We start from the raw sequence: 19,302 nt of genomic DNA on the forward strand, positions 1-19,302 counted from the left end.
GTGATATATTTAAGGTAGAGGTACTGATGTAGGAAAAAAGATAACTACACTCTTTACTTTTAACCCCTGAAAGGTGAAAAGTACACAAAGGGCTGAAAAACGCATGTTCACTTCCTATGCCAGCTGTCCTCACATTAACACATAAATGTATGTGCTTCAGTGGGATGGTGTGATTTCAGGAACTATTTAATATGCAGACATATGTTGCCTGCGTGTATTAACTTAAAGAAAGAACCCGTATAAGTATAACTTACAGTGAAACAACAGAAGGCAATGAGATCTTATAAAGGAAAGAAAGAAAAGAAACAGCCAAGCACAGACCAACTAATGCCAAACGGTGCTTGAGGTGACTCGTGACATGCATAGCGCCGTATTTAAGGACACGGACACTGTGGCCCAGTTTTTAGGGTTTTTTTTTTTTTTTTTTTCACCTTAGCAGCTCTGATTTGAGGTTGCGGCACGACACTTCATGCTTTGCCCCAGATACACCTGACTTCTGTAAGTCTTTACAGGTATATAGGACAGAGCTGTGTATTCAGTTCAACAGTCAGGTGATGCCCAAACCAGATTTTCTAACTTCAAATAAACGCCTACACCTGTAAGTAGCACTGTGGCTGTTTATGCAAACCTCTGATTTGTGAAGTGAAGCAGGTTTGTTTGCATAAATCCTCCCCCTGGGGTATGTGGGGCAGCTGGAAGGGAGGAGCCTGTGTCAGATTTAATAGTGTCACAATTCGGTGAGAATGAGAAAAGGGATGTGTGTTTTTGGGTGCCACTATAGCAAATCGGTAAATCTGCATGTGTGGAAACAAGCACTAGTAAATGAGAAACTTATTAATTAGGGATAAGAGATTAAGGGAAAAATGGTTAAATATGTGGATCAGTGAAGGAGAAACCTGATTTTCAGCCATGTGTTGTGTAAAAGTGTTTCTTAGTGAGCTTTTATAAGAGCACGTGGCATGACAGACTTAAGACACGCAAAGTACTGCTTTGTGCAGCTGGATGAAAGGGAAGATTATTATGTTTAGTGTCCAAAATAATTAAACCCAAAGCCCTTGGGCTTGGGCAGAAATCTGATTACTGACAAACTGCATGTAAACCTGGGTTTTAGAGACATAAACAAGATTTGATTTTCTGCCCCAATTTCCCTCAGTAAGTGTATTATGTGTATGCATGCAGTGTGACAAACTCTCTGCCAACACAACTGATCCCAAAACAGCAACACAAAGAAGAAGAGTGACTCTGGGTGGTTTGACAACAAAGAGGCACACCAAACCACCATGCCCATCCTGTCCCTTGTCAGTGATATTAAAAACGGTGTCACTTCCTCTGATCTCAATCAGCTACCTAAAAAACTCAGTCTGTAAGAAACAGGTTGCCTTCACAGACTTTGTAAAACATGCTGACAATGAATTGATGAGGTTTATGCTTCTGTTAACAATAGCCTTTATGTTGTACTAATCTTGTAATATCTCATTGTAGTGGTGGCAGTATTACAGGGAGTGCAGCATTATTAGGCAAATGAGTATTTTGTCCACATCATCCTCTTCATGCATGTTGTCTTACTCCAAGCTGTATAGGCTCGAAAGCCTACTACCAATTAAGCATATTAGGTGATGTGCATCTCTGTAATGAGAAGGGGTGTGGCCTAATGACATCAACACCCTATATCAGGTGTGCATAATTATTAGGCAACTTCCTTTCCTTTGGCAAAATGGGTCAAAAGAAGGACTTGACAGGCTCAGAAAAGTCAAAAATAGTGAGATATCTTGCAGAGGGATGCAGCAGTCTCAAAATTGCAAAGCTTCTGAAGCGTGATCATCGAACAATCAAGCGTTTCATTCAAAATAGTCAACAGGGTCGCAAGAAGCGTGTGGAAAAACCAAGGCGCAAAATAACTGCCCATGAACTGAGAAAAGTCAAGCGTGCAGCTGCCAAGATGCCACTTGCCACCAGTTTGGCCATATTTCAGAGCTGCAACATCACTGGAGTGCCCAAAAGCACAAGGTGTGCAATACTCAGAGACATGGCCAAGGTAAGAAAGGCTGAAAGACGACCACCACTGAACAAGACACACAAGCTGAAACGTCAAGACTGGGCCAAGAAATATCTCAAGACTGGTTTTTCTAAGGTTTTATGGACTGATGAAATGAGAGTGAGTCTTGATGGGCCAGATGGATTGGCCCGTGGCTGGATTGGTAAAGGGCAGAGAGCTCCAGTCCGACTCAGACGCCAGCAAGGTGGAGGTGGAGTACTGGTTTGGGCTGGTATCATCAAAGATGAGCTTGTGGGGCCTTTTCGGGTTGAGGATGGAGTCAAGCTCAACTCCCAGTCCTACTGCCAGTTTCTGGAAGACACCTTCTTCAAGCAGTGGTACAGGAAGAAGTCTGCATCCTTCAAGAAAAACATGATTTTCATGCAGGACAATGCTCCATCACACGCGTCCAAGTACTCCACAGCATGGCTGGCAAGAAAGGGTATAAAAGAAGAAAAACTAATGACATGGCCACCTTGTTCACCTGATCTGAACCCCATTGAGAACCTGTGGTCCATCATCAAATGTGAGATTTACAAGGAGGGAAAACAGTACACCTCTCTGAACAGTGTCTGGGAGGCTGTGGTTGCTGCTGCACGCAATGTTGATGGTGAACAGATCAAAACACTGACAGAATCCATGGATGGCAGGCTTTTGAGTGTCCTTGCAAAGAAAGGTGGCTATATTGGTCGCTGATTTGTTTTTGTTTTGTTTTTGACTGTCAGAAATGTATATTTGTGAATGTGGAGATGTTATATTGGTTTCACTGGTAAAAATAAATAATTGAAATGGGTATATATTTGTTTTTTGTTAAGTTGCCTAATAAATATACACAGTAATAGTCACCTGCACACACAGATATCCCCCTAAAATAGCTAAAACTAAAAACTACTTCCAAAAACATTCAGCTTTGATATTAATGAGTTTTTTGGGTTCATTGAGAACATGGTTGTTGTTCAATAATAAAATTATTCCTCAAAAATACAACTTGCCTAATAATTCTGCACTCCCTGTATTTGGCTTTTAAAGTTGTATTCATCTTTAATACACAGAAAAACCCTATTTTCTTGAGCACCAATGGCTTTCAGGTTTCACCAAAACAAGGATCTTTCCAAACCTTAATCAAAGTGCTTTTGGTGTCGAAACCCAGCCACAGACAGGACTGAATTCTAACGCTGGTGTCTGTCTTCAGCAGTTGTGTCCTCTGTACCACAACCACTTCCTGCTAAGAGTTTAGCAGATGGTTTATGTTTTTAGATATCTAGGGTTTGAAATAAGCAATGGCATGATGGCCCCAGTAAAAAGGGTTATTTTAGGCGAGCTGACAGGCCAGTAACTGGCCCGTTTGGTGTGCTTCCACTAATCACAGCTACAAGCTGACCTATGAAGCAAACTGGCTTAAGCAGCTCTCCCTAATCAATTATTTCACATTAAGTAAAATAATTTTTCACACACACTGAACAAAATAATGGATTCATTCAATTTGAAGACAAAAACAAATGGTCTTTTTTATTTAAGCAGATTTCTTTGAATTTGAATTACCATCCAAAATGAAAAAAGCAAACAAATAAATAAATGTGAACTGAACTAAATGCACCACAGTCTGGAAAAAAGTGAGCTTTTATGGAGATGCAAACGTAATGAAAAGGAACGTGCCAGAAGGCAAAACGAGTCAGCGATTACAAGACAGAACACAGCACAATCATCAGATCTTAAATATCCTGGTTTAACAACTACTGGAGGCCAAAATTGTAACTGAAATTGAAATTTAATTAATTGCATATCAGAAATAAAGGACTCAAGTGAAAGTGTTTCACTGGCATTTGTGAATATTTTTTTTTGATGCATGCAGACAAACTTCAAATGTTTCATTGTCATTTCTAAATTTACTTCACAACTATGAAACTCAAATTCACCATGCACAGTAAACACATCTTTAAACATCACGAAACCAAATTAATTCGTTCCAGAGAGCTGATCCATACAGCTCCTTGATTCCTTTTGTCCTGTCCTCCTGCCCTCAAACCCTTCTCGGCACTTGGCTGCCCCTCCCAGAGCCTGGTTCTGTCTGAGGTTTCTTCCTGTTAAAATCTTAAGTCTCATATAAGACATCAGTGAAAGCGAAGCTCAAACTCTGGAACAAAGATTATACAGTGGATTTCAGTAGATTCCCAGCTGTGTGTATTCTCACTGAACCTGTGTTCAATCTATTATTTTCTGCATTTTCGTACAACTCTGTATTGTTAATGGCCTTAGGCACATTTTCATAGTTTTTACCACTTAGGAAACATCCTTTTCCAAAGTGTACATGTCTGCTAAGTTGTTTTCACTCTCTGGAATATCAGTACTGGGGTGCTTTTCAATAATATTCTTATTATTATTATATAATAAGGTACTTTTATTTGTTTCATTACTATGAGCTACAATGTCATTAATGAGGACACATGATGACATTTCCACAACAAAATGTGATTTCTGATGTTCTGATTTTCCTTTTGCATATTTCTCACACTGAAATGTTGGATATCATCAAAGCATTCTGATATTATAGAATGATAACCTGAGGAAACAGAAAATGCCGTTTTTAAATGGTTATTTCAATTATTACAGGAAGAAATGCTATGTTTTTCTGAGATGTGCAAGCCCAGGGTTCCTGCTGGGTCTGTGGATGTCAAAAAAAGCTTACTGCCGTGAGGACTGTGTGCGCCTGAGGCTGGGACATCTGCTGAACTGGACTTAGTGTGACGTATTACTCCTTGTACACTTAGGACAGACAGTGAAAATGTAGTGTGATGCTTAAAGAAGATTCAGAAGCTTAACTGCACTAATGTGGATTTAGATTTTTAGGTATTTGTATGGTGTGTAGCAGAATAACTGATGGAAAGTTATTCTCTGCTATAACAAATATCTGCTGACCTATTGATGAGCAGGGGTTATAAATTCTGAAACCAAGCCAGGAAACGGCAATTTTACCACAGTTCATGCTTTTTTTCTGCACTCTGATACTCATGTGTCCACAAGGCTGATAAAAGGTGATCGTTGAGGTAACGGGTAATGTTGGAGGTCTGATTTTATGTTATTTTCTGCTCTTCATGATGATGATGATGATGATGATATAAAAAAAAAAAAAAAACAACAAGATGGTAAGCTTGTTGTTTCCAAGTGCTGTTGTTAGTAGAGCTGATCACCGTTGTAATCATGGCCAAAATAGGAAACTATGGTCAAAGCTAACAGATGAGAGCTTGAAATGGAAACATTAACAGTGAGCACAAAAGTCACAGCAGCAACCTCTGCATGATAGAACTGAATTGTGAAAATTAATATGGTAATCGTTTTGTCAAAAAATGTTAAATGATATCTTAGGCCAAGATGAAATGAATGCCACTGGCACTGACATTTCTACCGTGAAACAGGCTGCGTCTGTGCTTTTGAACTTCATATGGAGCTTTTTAAAAAAGCCTTTCAAAAACGGCTTTAATCAAAAATATTTCAAGTCACTGAAAGATGAGCTTTACTGATCTCACAAAAGTATTTAAGATGCTTTGCCAAGTTGGTGCTACTGGTCACGAGTTCAGCTACTGGTGAAGGGCAGGAGCTGTGCTCCTGTCTGTCTGCAGCACTAATGTTTGAAGTTGTGTGTCATCTGGAGGAGGCGACAATGTCGGCATCAGTAGTGTTGCAAATGAGTATTTAAGTAAGGTTATCAGTTTTTTCACAGGTCTACTGAGGACATATGCTGCCTACTGTAATGACAAAGAAATTGAAAGGTACTATAAGTATGAATTCTGCTAAAATCCTTACCAGCCATCATTAAACTACCAAAACAATAAAGCTTTTTGCTACCAACTACCAAGCATCCGAGCTGGAGGGGGTATGTGTTGCTGTGAGAGCAGATCCACTGTACAAACAGGAGTAGCATGCAAAGTCAAAGATAGCTACAGCCATCAAAAAGCTCCAAGTGGAAATCCTTCAAAGAAAACAAGAATGAGATCCTGTCTTAGTTCCAATAGTTACAGCTAAAACAAAAAAATTGGAAAACTGGAAAATATCTACCTCTTCCTAAAAATCAAGGAGCCATTGAGTTTTAAGTGTTAAATCTTCCACGGTGATTCTTGCAAACTGCATTTGTGCCTCAACAGAATGAAAAGCTTTACAAGCACAGCAACAGTAATGGAGGCACTTCATGAACAGTCGGCAACCCCCTGCTGTTGTTGTTGGGAGTTTTTTAAAGTACTTAACAAAAAGGAAAACACGTACACACTTTAAGAGTTTTTTTGCACACATCCAACCACTTTTCCTCCTTAAAACAATGGACATACACCTGACATACACCTGACATAGAAACAATGCTCAGATTATCGGAAAACTGGTTTTAATTGGTTTCCATGGGCAATAACATTTGAGCTGGCTGCTAAACAGTATGCTGGAACTTAGTCACTGCACAGATGCCTCACAACAGACACAGTCAAATATAGCACACACACACACACACACACACACACACACACACACTGTCTAAGTAATGAATTAAATAATGGGATTACAAACTACAGAGAGTTTACATCAGTCAGTCTGTCAGGCGACTTTGTGATTTGCGATTTGGTGTGCGGTTGCATGAGCAAGGGCACCGTGGAAATGTACTTAGAGTTTCAATAAGGTTTCCCCCAGAATTGGGCGGGAGAGTCCTGTTTCTGTCCCGTCTTTCATGAATTTAGCACAGCAATCGAAGCGGTGGGAATGAGCTGAATATTGAGCTGAAGTCAAATATTGAACTCCACAGACTCCTGCAAGGGTGCCCAGAGGTAACACTTTCTTGACTTTATTACATGCTCCTTTTATCAATTCTCGTCTTTCATCTCCCTGTGACAAAGAAGAGCGACTTCGGGGTCAACAACACAGCTCTGTGTACTCGCTCTCCTTGTACAGGTCGGGAAAGAGCAAATTCAGTGTTTAAAAAGACAGAGAAGAAAAACAGAACGAAAAGACAAAACTGTCAGCCGCTTTGACAGCCCGTTGCATTCCTCTTGTCCTAATCCGTCCTCCCCGCACAGACACATACACACACCTCGACAAGGAAGAGAGACCTTTATTCCCCCTGTTGCCACCTCAGCATCAAGCTGAGCTCATCTCTTTGATGACTCCTTGGCTCAGGCAACCGGGCTGCTACAACTGTCATCGCCTGCGCATCACCTGAAGCAAACAAGATTACATAAGACCAGAGCAAGGGACAAAACAAGGCTGCTTTTATGAGCCCGTCTCCAGCAAAGAGGTCTCATCTTTAATGAAAAAGCAACCGTCTGGGAAAAGGTGACATGTAACGTTACAGTATGAGCTTAGAAATCCTTCTTGGTGGAGCCTACTTTGGGAAAAGTGCAAGTGTCAATAAATGAGAGCTGAAGTCCAGATATCGTTCATGCCGGCTCATTGTTAACAGCGTCCCGGCCTGGCGAGACGATTAAAGACGCCAAAGCTACTGCTAAAGGTATTAGTAACACCAGCAATTTTCCTACTATGATGAGTCAAAACGCTGCGAAAAAGGTCGACTGAGAGCTGTCAACGCGAACATCAGGTGCAGACAGCCGCACGTAAAAACACTGTTAGATGTGACACGCACAAGCAGTCCGTCGTTGTTAACATAAGTGGAGCCAGCTATGCAACTGCAACTAAAAAACACAGAAAACAAACAATCAAAAAAATATATATATATATATATCATGGCAGCACAAGAACAAGCTCTGAGTACAAGATCCATAGAGGCTGGGGTCTATCACACCAGGCAAGACCCCAGGTGCAGGCTGTGTAAAGATGCCCCAGAGACAATCCAGCACATAACAGCAGGGTGCAAGATGCTAGCAGGCAAGGCATACATGGAACGCCATAACCAAGTGGCCGGCATAGTGTACAGGAACATCTGTGCCGAGTATAAACTGGAAGTCCCGAGGTCAAAATGGGAGATGCCCCCAAGGGTGGTGGAGAATGACTGAGCTAAGATCCTGTGGGACTTCCAGATACAGACGGACAAAATGGTGGTGGCTAACCAACCGGACATAGTGGTGGTAGACAAACAGAAGAAGACGGCCGTAGTGATCGATGTAGCGGTTCCGAATGACAGCAATATCAGGAAGAAGGAACACGAGAAGCTGGAGAAATAACAAGGGCTCAGAGAAGAGCTCGAGAGGATGTGGAGGGTGAAGGTAACGGTGGTCCCCGTGGTAATCGGAGCACTAGGTGCGGTGACTCCCAAGATAGGCGAGTGGCTCCAGCAGATCCCGGGAATAACATCGGAGATCTCTGTCCAGAAGAGCGCAGTCCTGGGAACAGCTAAGATACTGCGCAGGACCCTCAAGCTCCCAGGCCTCTGGTAGAGGACCCGAGCTTGAAGGATAAACCGCCCGCAGGGGCGTGCTGGGTGTTATATATATATATATATATATATATATATATATATATATATATATATATATATATATATATATATATATATATATTAGGGGTGCAACGATATTCGTATCGATATTGAACCGTTCGATACAGTGCTTTCGGTTCGGTACGCATATGTATCGAACAATACAACATTTGTAATTTATTTTATCAACTTTCCTTCTGAAGATGCTGTCTGTGTTGAGCGCTCAGTATATCTGCGTTCGACTACTCCGCCTAGGCTGCACTGTCGAGCGCAGATCCACTGAGCGCTCAACACAGACAGCATAGTCAGAAGGAAGAGCACAGGGCAAGCTAGCAAGACAGAAGTTAAGCTCTCTTTGCAACATGGACCTCTCTCACCCTCATTCAGATCTGGCGTTTGGAATTATTTTGGTTTTCATGTGACGTATGACCCTGAAGGTAAGCGAGTCATGGACTAAAGTAAAACAGTATGTTGGATGTGCCACGCAATGCTCAATTACATGGGTTGGAACTAGTGTGTTAGCGCAGTTAGCTCGTTAACGTGTTGGCCGTCTAGCCCCACACACGGGGCGATCGGCGGTAGCTCGTTAACGGAGATTTGCCGTGTTGTGGCGTTCAGGTCATTTCAACGAGATTAACCTGAAAGCACTAGTGGGAACACAACGAATATGACTGCACATTTACGCTGACATCATCCTAGTGCAAAGACCAAAACAACAAGCATGCTACTAACTTTAGCCGAGTCATTTAGACAGCTGTTAGCACATGATTCTCCTTATGCTGCTGAGAATATAGCCCAGAAGAAGCGGATAGTATAGCTTTTATTTTGGAAAGAGACATTTCTCTGTAATAAACTCTCTTTTCCAAAGATGAGTGATTCCTCAATCAGATACAGGGCTCGCAATATCGCTAGCCCGACGTCCTGGGGCTAGCGATTTTTTCAGTCGGGTTACCAAAATCGATCTCTTCCCTGCCCGTCGGGCTATTGTAGGAAAAATATATGTCAATGCTTTTGCATTCTTTCAGAAATGTAGCTGGGTAATTATGTCATTGGCATCGGTGAGCCACTGTCAATATGTGACATATTGAAATCGCGTTTGAATTTGCGCTTGTTTTTTTGCTTTCACTTTGCAATCGCGCGAACTGTGTATAGAGAGCGACAGCACTGATCTGTGAGTGATGATAATTTGTGCACCAATTCCTCTGACATCGTCTTATCAATCGTTAGCTTACTATGCAAACATGACAAGTGAAATCTCCCGCAGCTTAAACATGTGAGAGGTTGATCGCGCAGAGAATCGCTGAGCTTATGTGAGTGTGTGTGTAAAAGCAGCAGAATATATATTTTAGTTCTGCTGAGCCAAATAAGACAGGTCGGGGTGAAGAAGTGACAGCCAAAGAAAAGCTTACCACAAAACGGAGAAGTTATGACAAATGAGACTATAAGGCAAAAAGAAAGTGCAGCTTTATGGTTTCATGGACAAAATAATTTCTGTGGCTGCAATATGACGAGCTAAATAACCAGGGCTGCACATAAGTGGTCCGCAGGTGCGCATTCACTGTCAAAATAAAAAACACGCACAAGGGTTAGGGTTAAATTTAAAAACTGTACTTTTGAGTTAAAATATATATTTATAATTTTAATAAATGACAAATTAAAAAGGCATGAACATTTTTTTTTGTATCGAAAAAATATCGAACCGTCACCGTATATATATATATATATAACCACATCTTAATGTGACAGATTCTATTCATATAGTGTAATAATATAATCACGTAATGGCAATAAATGTGGTCTAAATTGGTCATTTTTTTCTACACTTAATGGACAAAATACTGGGCCGTGTGTACATTACACCCACAGAAGCTTTTATGACATCCCATCCTAAATCCACAGTTATCAATATGGAGCTGGTTCCCCATTGCAATAGCAGCTCTCACTCTTCTTGGAAAGTCTTTATACAAGATTCCCGAGTGCGTTTGTGGGAATTTTTGTCCATTCATCCAGATAGCATTTACGAGGTCAGACGATGATGTAGACTTGGCTTGCGATCTCTAGTTTTAGTTACTTTACCAAACTCATCAAACTGTGTCTTTACTCTGGAACAGAGTCATCCTGCATCGGCCGTGAATGCCATGAAGGCCCTGGAACACAGTTATTATGCTGATGTTAATGCCGGGTTTAGTAATAGGCAATTATTAATTCAGAGAGAGAGCTGGCGACTTACCATCAGTGCTCTGTACCTTTACATGGTCTGACACTTTGTAGCTGAGCTGCTGTGGTTCCTGAATACACTCGACTAATTTTTAGAGATCAGCTTCAAGAAATTAATCAAGCGTAACATTCGACCACTAAACCTAAATTTTTGTTCAGGAATTCGTGGATAACAGCAGTTTTATATTTTTACATTTATTTTACGGAGCTTGCACTCTCTGCTGGATTAACCATTACAGATACATAAAAAATTATTTTGGGAATTACCAGTAGTGTTAATTTTAGGCAGCTGTGGCATAAACCCTTACACAAGGTGGTGGTGTGATGAATTTGTTAAACACTGCAAGTACAGCTAGTTTGTGACAAATACATAGCAGAGCTGTGAGGCTCTTGCAACAGAGTCTTGCAGACTGCTGATGGTAATGCTCGCTCTGCTCTGCAGCCTCAGTGAGTTCTGATTAGATTAACCATCCAACTGCAATCCAAGATGCTGGAGTTTGAGTCCATCTAAGCCTGGGACAAGACATTCACTGGAGGGGCAGCTAAATGAGATGCAGGACAGCCACAGCAAGGAAAAACAGTGAAAAGCTAGTCAGCCGCGACTGGACTTTCAAAATAAGAGCAAGGCGATTGTTGATAAGTAAACTTATGTTAGATGGCATCAGTCTCTCAGGATTTTTTTTTGTTTTTGTTTTTAAATAAATGCTACAATGAGTTATGTTGGCACCTGTGTGATCCCTTCATTCCACGTTTCCTTGTGAATACATAGTAGTAGTTTGGAAATAAACTGATGTATGCATTTAATGATGGCCAGCCAAGAGATTAATTCAGTCTGAATACTACATGCTGAACAATGTCCGTGCTCAGCAGTCAGAAGACACTGCAATATGACCAGGACAGTCTTCCCACATCTTGCGTAACTTACTGCTGAGGCCAATTACAGTGGACTGCCACTGTGGCAAGAGGCCAGTAGCTGCAGGCAGCCATGAAGTTGAGTGGAATAAAAAGACAGTGAGAGAAATTGAGAGTCTGCAACAGAGATGAAACAAAGTGAGCGCCTCAGTATTCAGCGCAAATAATCAGCCATCCCTCCCTGCATCTATCTTTATCCTAAACCAAATCTGCTTTCAGTGCCTCGTGCATTTATCCTTGATGGAAAAAGAAGCTACAGACGTGCGAGCGTGCACGTGCACACACACACACACACAGACACACACGCGCATCAAAAAAAGTTCAGTGTCCACAGAAGTGGAAATTTGCCTGTGGCTTTACATGAATGATCAAACGGATACAACAATATAACACCACCACAAACAGACAACACAATTAACAGCATGTTCTGCAGTCATAATCACGAACGCAGTTTAAAGACTTTGTAGATGCTCCGGAGCGAAAATAACAAGTTCACCAACTCCGTGCTGACGCTGAACTGAAACAGGCATTTGCCAGTTCTGCACTTTTTCCCCGAGTACTGTAGCGCATTCACAACAAGTGTCCTCTTTCAAAGCTACTCAGACTAGTTGAATGCTCCCAGTTCACACGAGGACTTGGAGAGAGTGAATTGAGTCGTTGTCTAGAGCCTGGCCAGCTGTCAGCTCCTACTGACTCAACAACTTTTACAGCAATTACCCATTCTAGATGCTGTTGGTTCATTCAGCTATTATTGTTTCAGTCTGATTTGCTTCATTAATTGACTTAAAATCTTTAATATTCCCATGGTGTAGTGGGTAACGCATTCACCTAATACAAAAATATCTCTAGTAAAAACCTGCCAAATCAAATATGTGGAGTTATCTGCTGTGGTGACAATTGTGAATAAGGATTCAGCCAAAAGTAGCTTATTCTACTTAAAGTCTTTGTTTTTCTGATAAACAATGGCTTCAAACTGTCATATTTGGATTCTGAATAACTGACACATTTTTTTTAAATCCAGTAAACAATACAAAAAATATATAACACCAGCATGTTTGTGTGAATGTCTACGTCTTGGCTAAATCTAAAGCTGCGATTTTAATGCTTGAGGTGTTGCAGTTTTTTCCACATGCAGACTTTACTTAGCCAAGCCGCCCAGTTATATTAATTCAATTCAGTTCAATTTTATTTATATAGTGTCAAAACACAACAATAGTCATCTCAAGGTGCTTTATATTATAAATAAATACCCTAAAATAATAGAGAGAAAACCCCGACAATCAGACCACCCCCTGTGTGCAAAAACACTGAGAGAGTGGGAAAGAAAAAATCCCCTTTAACAGGAAGAAACCTTGAGCAGAAACAACCTGCAGCCATCTGCTGTGGATTTGGGTATTATTGGGTACCTAAATATATTTAACAACTCCTTTGAGTACTTTTACTTTATGTTTTCATCTCTCCAAAACAACTTTCAGCAATCTGTTTACATCTTATTACATCCCATTTTGAAAGTTCAGTAGCTGTTAAACCAGTTAGTCCCAAACATTCAACAGGATCTGAGAGACTCCACTGTCTCGGGCTATTTGGTGTTCAAGGTACCTTGGTGTTCATCTGAACAATAGACTGGACTGGACTCATAACTCAGGAAAGGGCAGAGCAGGCTGTACCTGCTGCGGAGACTCAGGTCGTTTGGAGTGGAGGGCCCACTCCTGAAGAAATTCTATGACTCTGTTGTGGCTTCTGCTATCTTTTATGGCGTGGTCTGCTGGGGCGGCAGCATCTCTGCTGGGGACAGGAAGAGACTGAACAGGGTGATCCGAAGGGCCAGCTCTGTTCTAGGATGCCCTCTGGACCCAGTGGAGGTGGTGAGTGACAGGAGAACGGCGGCTAAGCTGTCATCCCTGTTGGACAACGTCTCCCACCCCATGCAGCAGACTGTGACAGCACTGAGCAGCTCCTTCAGTGGGAGACTGCGGCACCCACGGTGTGGGACGGAGAGATTTCGCAGGTCTTTCCTCCCCACTGCTGTCAGACTCCATAATAAAGACTTTAACTGATCAAGCACACACATCCATACATATGCAATAATACTAAGTGCAATAATCCTTTCTGTCATCGTTGTATTTTACTCAGTTGTATATAGTATTTGTATTTGTATTCTATTTTTATCTTATTGTATATTTATTCTATTTTATTCTACTGTATATAGTATTTTATTTTATTCTATTCTGTACAGTTGTGTACTGTATTTATTCTTATTGTATTCTAATAAGAATAAATAAGAGCAGCCACCAGGCCCTTCCAGCAGCCACCAGGCCCAGGCTCTTCCAGCAGCCACCAGGCCCAGGATCCTCCAGCAGCCATCAGGCCCAGGATCCTCCAGCAGCCACTGGGCCCAGGATCCTCCAGCAGCCATCAGGCCCAGGATCCTACTTGCTCCACCAGGCCCAGGATCCTCCAGCAGCCACTGGGCCCAGGATCCTCCAGCAGCCACCAGGCCCAGGCTCTTCCTGCAGCCACCAGGCCCAGGATCCTACTGCTCCACCAGGCCCAGGCTCTTCCAGCAGCCACCAGGCCCAGGATCCTCCAGCAGCCACTAGGCCCAGGATCCTACTGCTCCACCAGGCCCAGGATCCTCCAGCAGCCACTGGGCCCAGGATCCTCCAGCAGCCACCAGGCCCAGGCTCTTCCAGCAGCCACCAGGCCCAGGCTCTTCCAGCAGCCACTAGGCCCAGGATCCTACTGCTCCACCAGGCCCAGGCTCTTCCAGCAGCCACCAGGCCCAGGATCCTCCTGCTCCACCAGGCCCAGGCTCTTCCAGCAGCCACCAGGCCCAGGATCCTCCAGCAGCCACCAGGCCCAGGCTCTTCCAGCAGCCACTAGGCCCAGGATCCTACTGCTCCACCAGGCCCAGGATCCTCCAGCAGCCACTGGGCCCAGGATCCTCTAGCAAGGCACCACCAAGTAAATCAACAGTGACAAGACGGTGAACGGAGCGAGCAAGACAACAAGCAATGGGGCCTAAGAGAACACCGAACGCCGATGAAATTGAGGACATCAAAAAGTCATTGGACTTTCTAACTGAGGAAACATCGGCTATCAAGCTACAACAGAAATATATCCTAGACTTAGTCGAGGAAATAAGGTCGCTACGTAACCAGAATGCAGAGAAGGAGAAACGGATCGTCTATCTGGAGAGCAGGGTCGCGGACCTGGAGCAATATACCAGAATGAACGACGTGATCATCACAGGGCTGTACATAAAACCCCGGTCATATGCTCGGGCTGTGACTGCTGGCAGTAAAGAGGAGCAAGGAGATCTGGATGGGAGCTCTGCGGAGCAACAAGTAGCTGGTTTCTTGCAGTCGAAAGGGATCGACCTGGACTGTAATAACATCGAGGCATGCCACCCCTTGCCCAGGAGAAATGCTAGTGATAAACCAGCTATCATCATAAGATTTGTAAACAGGAAACACAAGAATGCACTGCTGAAGCAGGGGAGGAAACTAAAAGGATCGAACGTCTACATGAATGACCATCTAACCAAATCCAATGCTGACATAGCGAAGAAAGCACGATACCTAAAGAAACTGGGTAAAATTCAGAACACCTGGACTGCAAACTGTAAAATATTTATAAAGCTCAACGGTACACCGGAGGAAGCCAAGGTGCTGGTCATCAAATGCATCCAGGATCTGGAAAAATATTAACAGGTCACTTGACTACAAAGGCAAGGAGCGGGACAAACAATCTACAGTCATCAAAGCAGGTAATAGAAGACAACAACGGAAGCTAAAGCGTAACGTATTCAAGGATGAAACAATCAATTAATTCATTATCTGGGAATTATACATTGCTACCACAAAGGATTGCTAATCAGGAGATACATTCACCAGTAAACACGGAATACAAAACACACTTCACAGAGCAGGACATTGATCCAGAACTGAACTTTTTTAACATCAAAAATACCTGCTACTATCATACTGAAGAACAATTCAACAAAACTGTCAAGGTCGACGGCAAAATATCTATAATCCACTTTAATAGTAGAAGTTTATATGCAAATTTTCACAAAATAAGGGAATATTTAAGCAAATTTACACATCCATTCAGTGTGATTGCAGTATCTGAAACATGGATTAATAAACAGAAAGGAGAGGACTTTGTAATAGATGGATATGAATTAAATCTTACAAATAGAAAGAATAAGAATGGCGGTGGTGTGGCCTTGTTTGTGGATAAAAATTTAAAATACAAGATGGTAGAAAAAATGACGGTGGCGGTAGATAATATATTAGAGTGTGTAACAATAGAAATTAGTATGGGAAAAGAGAAAAATGTCATTGTAAGCTGTATATATAGAACACCAGGTTCTAATATTGAAATTTTTAAGGAGTGGGTAGATAAAACATTCATTAGGACAAATCAAAAAGTCATGTTCATTTGTGGGGATTTTAACATAGATCTACTAAATCCAAACAAGCAGAGAGCGACAGAGGAATTTATTAATACAATGTATAGCTTGGGACTTTTTCCAGTGATCACTAAGCCCAGCAGGATTACAGCACAGTCGGCAACCCTAATAGACAATATATTTACTAATGAAATAGAAAATAGAACCATAAGTGGTCTCCTAATTAATGACATCAGTGATCATCTACCTGTTTTTATAGTGTATAACAGCAATTACAGGAAGGTTAAACAGCAAAACACAATAAAATACAAACGAGTGAGAACAGAAGAGTCAATAAACGCATTCAAAAGTGATTTACTCAAGCAAGAATGGGAGATGCTGTATAAGGAAAAAAATATTGATAAAGCTTATGAGATTTTTTTAGGAAAATTTAAACTGTTATATAATAGTCATTGCCCAGTAAAGAAATATAGTAAAAAACAAAAATATGCAGAGTGCCCATGGATTACAAAAGGATTGCAAAATGCATGTAAGAAGAAAAATACCTTATACAGAGAATTTATAATGAACAGAAGCACGGAAGCTGAAAATAAATACAAGAAATATAAAAATAAATTAACGAGTATTTTAAGGTCATGTAAAAAGGAATACTATGAAAAATTACTGATTATGAATAAAAATAATATTAAAGGGATCTGGAAAACATTAAATACCATCATCAAAAAGGGCTCGGGGCAGGCAGACTATCCTTCGTATTTCACAAATAATGATAGAAACATTACTAATATGAGAGATGTGGTAAATGAGTTCAATAAATTCTTTGTAAGTGTTGGGCCAGACTTGGCTGAAACAATTCCTGATATAACAGATTCTGTAGAGAAAGAAACTAGACTCATTGACCGCAATCCTCATTCAATGTTCTTAACGGTGGTGGAAGAAATGGAAATCATTGATATTGTTGGGAAATCACAAACAAAAAACTCTACAGACTCTGACGACATTGATATGGAAATCGTTAAGAGAGTGATAGAGGGCATTTCCAAACCCTTAACACACATTTGCAATTTGTCCTTACAAACTGGTGCATTCCCAAAACAAATGAAAACAGCTAAAGTAACACCACTGTTTAAAAATGGTGACAGACACCAATTCACAAATTATAGGCCTGTCTCTCTACTTTCTCAATTTTCAAAAATACTGGAAAAAGTCTTTAGTAATAGACTTGACAAATTTATAGATAAACACAAAATAATAACGGATAGTCAGTATGGTTTCAGATCAAATAGATCAACATCATTGGCATTAATGGAACTGATCGAAAATATCACCAACAATATAGATAAAAGACAATGTATAGTTAGTGTATTCATTGACCTAAAAAAAGCTTTTGACACAATTAATCATGACATATTACTTGATAAACTGGAGTACTACGGCATTAGAGGAGTGGTGTTAGAATGGGTAAAGAGTTATTTGAGAGACAGGCAGCAATTTGTGAAAATTGGGGAATATCAATCAGAGTGTATGGACATTGTTTGTGGAGTTCCGCAGGGGTCAGTATTGGGACCAAAGCTGTTTATCCTCTATATCAATGATATATGCAGAACATCAGATATACTACAGTTTATTCTATTTGCAGATGATACAAATATTTTTTGTGCTGGAGAGAACTTACATCAGCTTTTGGAAATTGTCACACAAGAAATGATTAAACTGAAAACATGGTTTGATAGAAATAAGCTATCATTAAATTTGGAAAAAACTACATTTATGTTATTCGGAAATTGTAAAAAAGATGCAGGAGCAAAATTATTAGTAAACAATGTTGAAATAGAGCAAGTTTCGGATACAAAATTTCTGGGTGTGATAATAGATAACAAAATCTGCTGGAAACCTCACATAAAGCATATACAAGCCAAACTGTCAAGAAGCATCTCCGTACTAAGTAAAGTTAAATATTTTTTGCCTTCCAAATCACTCCGGGTACTTTATTGTTCACTTATATTGCCATATTTGGAATACTGTGTGGAAATTTGGGGAAACACATATAAAACTGCACTTCAACCAATATGTAAAATTCAAAAAAAAGCAATCAGGATGATTAATAAAGCAGGATTTAGAGACCATACTAACATCATGTTTTTGAAATTAAAAATACTGAAGTTTATGGATCTTATAAAATATAAAACTGCAAAAATTATGTACAAGGCCAGATACAATATGTTACCAGGAAATATACAGAGGATGTTCTATGACAGAGAAGGAGACTATGAATTGAGGGGGAAATTGAATCTAAGGATTCTTAAAGCACGGTCAAAGGTTAAAACCTTTTGTGTCACTATTTATGGGGTAAAACTGTGGAATAGTTTTACTATAGATCTACAGCAATGCTCAGGAATTAGTAAGTTCATGAAAATACTTCGAAAACTGATTTTGGAAGAATATGATACCGATAAAGATGATCACCCATTGTATGTATAAAAATATCAAATTATATCCAAATTATATCAGTCACGGTAGCCAAGTTTATATAGGTTCTCCTCGTGTATCGTGTGGAGTATGTGATGATGGGAATTAGGTGAATTATGTGGGATCAATAAGATGTTGAGCAGGGGTAGGAATTAATAAGTATGTTCATACTTCTTCCTACTCCTTTTCAGACCAAACATTGTTACATTATGTCAGACGATTTTGTTTTATTTCATTATATATTTTTTGTTTATCTGAACACATACGTGTGTGTGTGTATATCTACATATATATTCGTATCTGTAAATGAAAATATATGTAGTGTGTATATATTGTTTTTTGTTTTATATGTCTGAAACAAATAAAGATACAATACAAAAAAAACAATACAATACAATAATTTTTGCCTCATAACTTTTGCACTGTCCACTCCTGCTGTGACAAAACAAATTTCCCACGTGTGGGACTAATAAAGGTTATCTTATCTTATCTTATCTTATTTATAGCGATGATGTTCAGCTGGCTGGAGAGACACTCTAAGCAGACCCTGCAGCAGGAGGTGAGGAGTACCGCCTCGCCCAGCTTACCAAAGATGAAGAGCACGAGGACTACCAGCTACATTTCAGCTACAGTGGAGCCAGCATTCAACCAGAGCATGAGAGACTCACTGAAGAGAGAGCTCATGAAACTGCTCAGTTATTTATGGTTGATTTAAAAAAGCATGTGCACCTCCTTTCATGGCACACTTTCACACACATCTCCACAGAATATAAATCTGTGAGAAATCCCGTGTCTGAGGCAGGCTCAGCAATTCCCCAAGCTTTATGCCAAGCAGAGATAACTGGG

At 40.7% G+C, this 19,302-nt stretch overlaps 1 protein-coding gene across 1 annotated transcript in view; it reads right to left on the reverse strand.

Annotated features, from left to right (window-relative positions):
• The window catches only part of stk32c (serine/threonine kinase 32C), a 107,822-nt gene that overhangs the window by 77,653 nt on the left and 10,867 nt on the right, over positions 1-19,302 (reverse strand). The gene's annotated exons all lie outside the window — the stretch shown is intronic.

This window comes from Astatotilapia calliptera, chromosome 13 (genome assembly GCF_900246225.1).
Source record: "Astatotilapia calliptera chromosome 13, fAstCal1.2, whole genome shotgun sequence".
NCBI lineage: Eukaryota > Metazoa > Chordata > Actinopteri > Cichliformes > Cichlidae > Astatotilapia > Astatotilapia calliptera.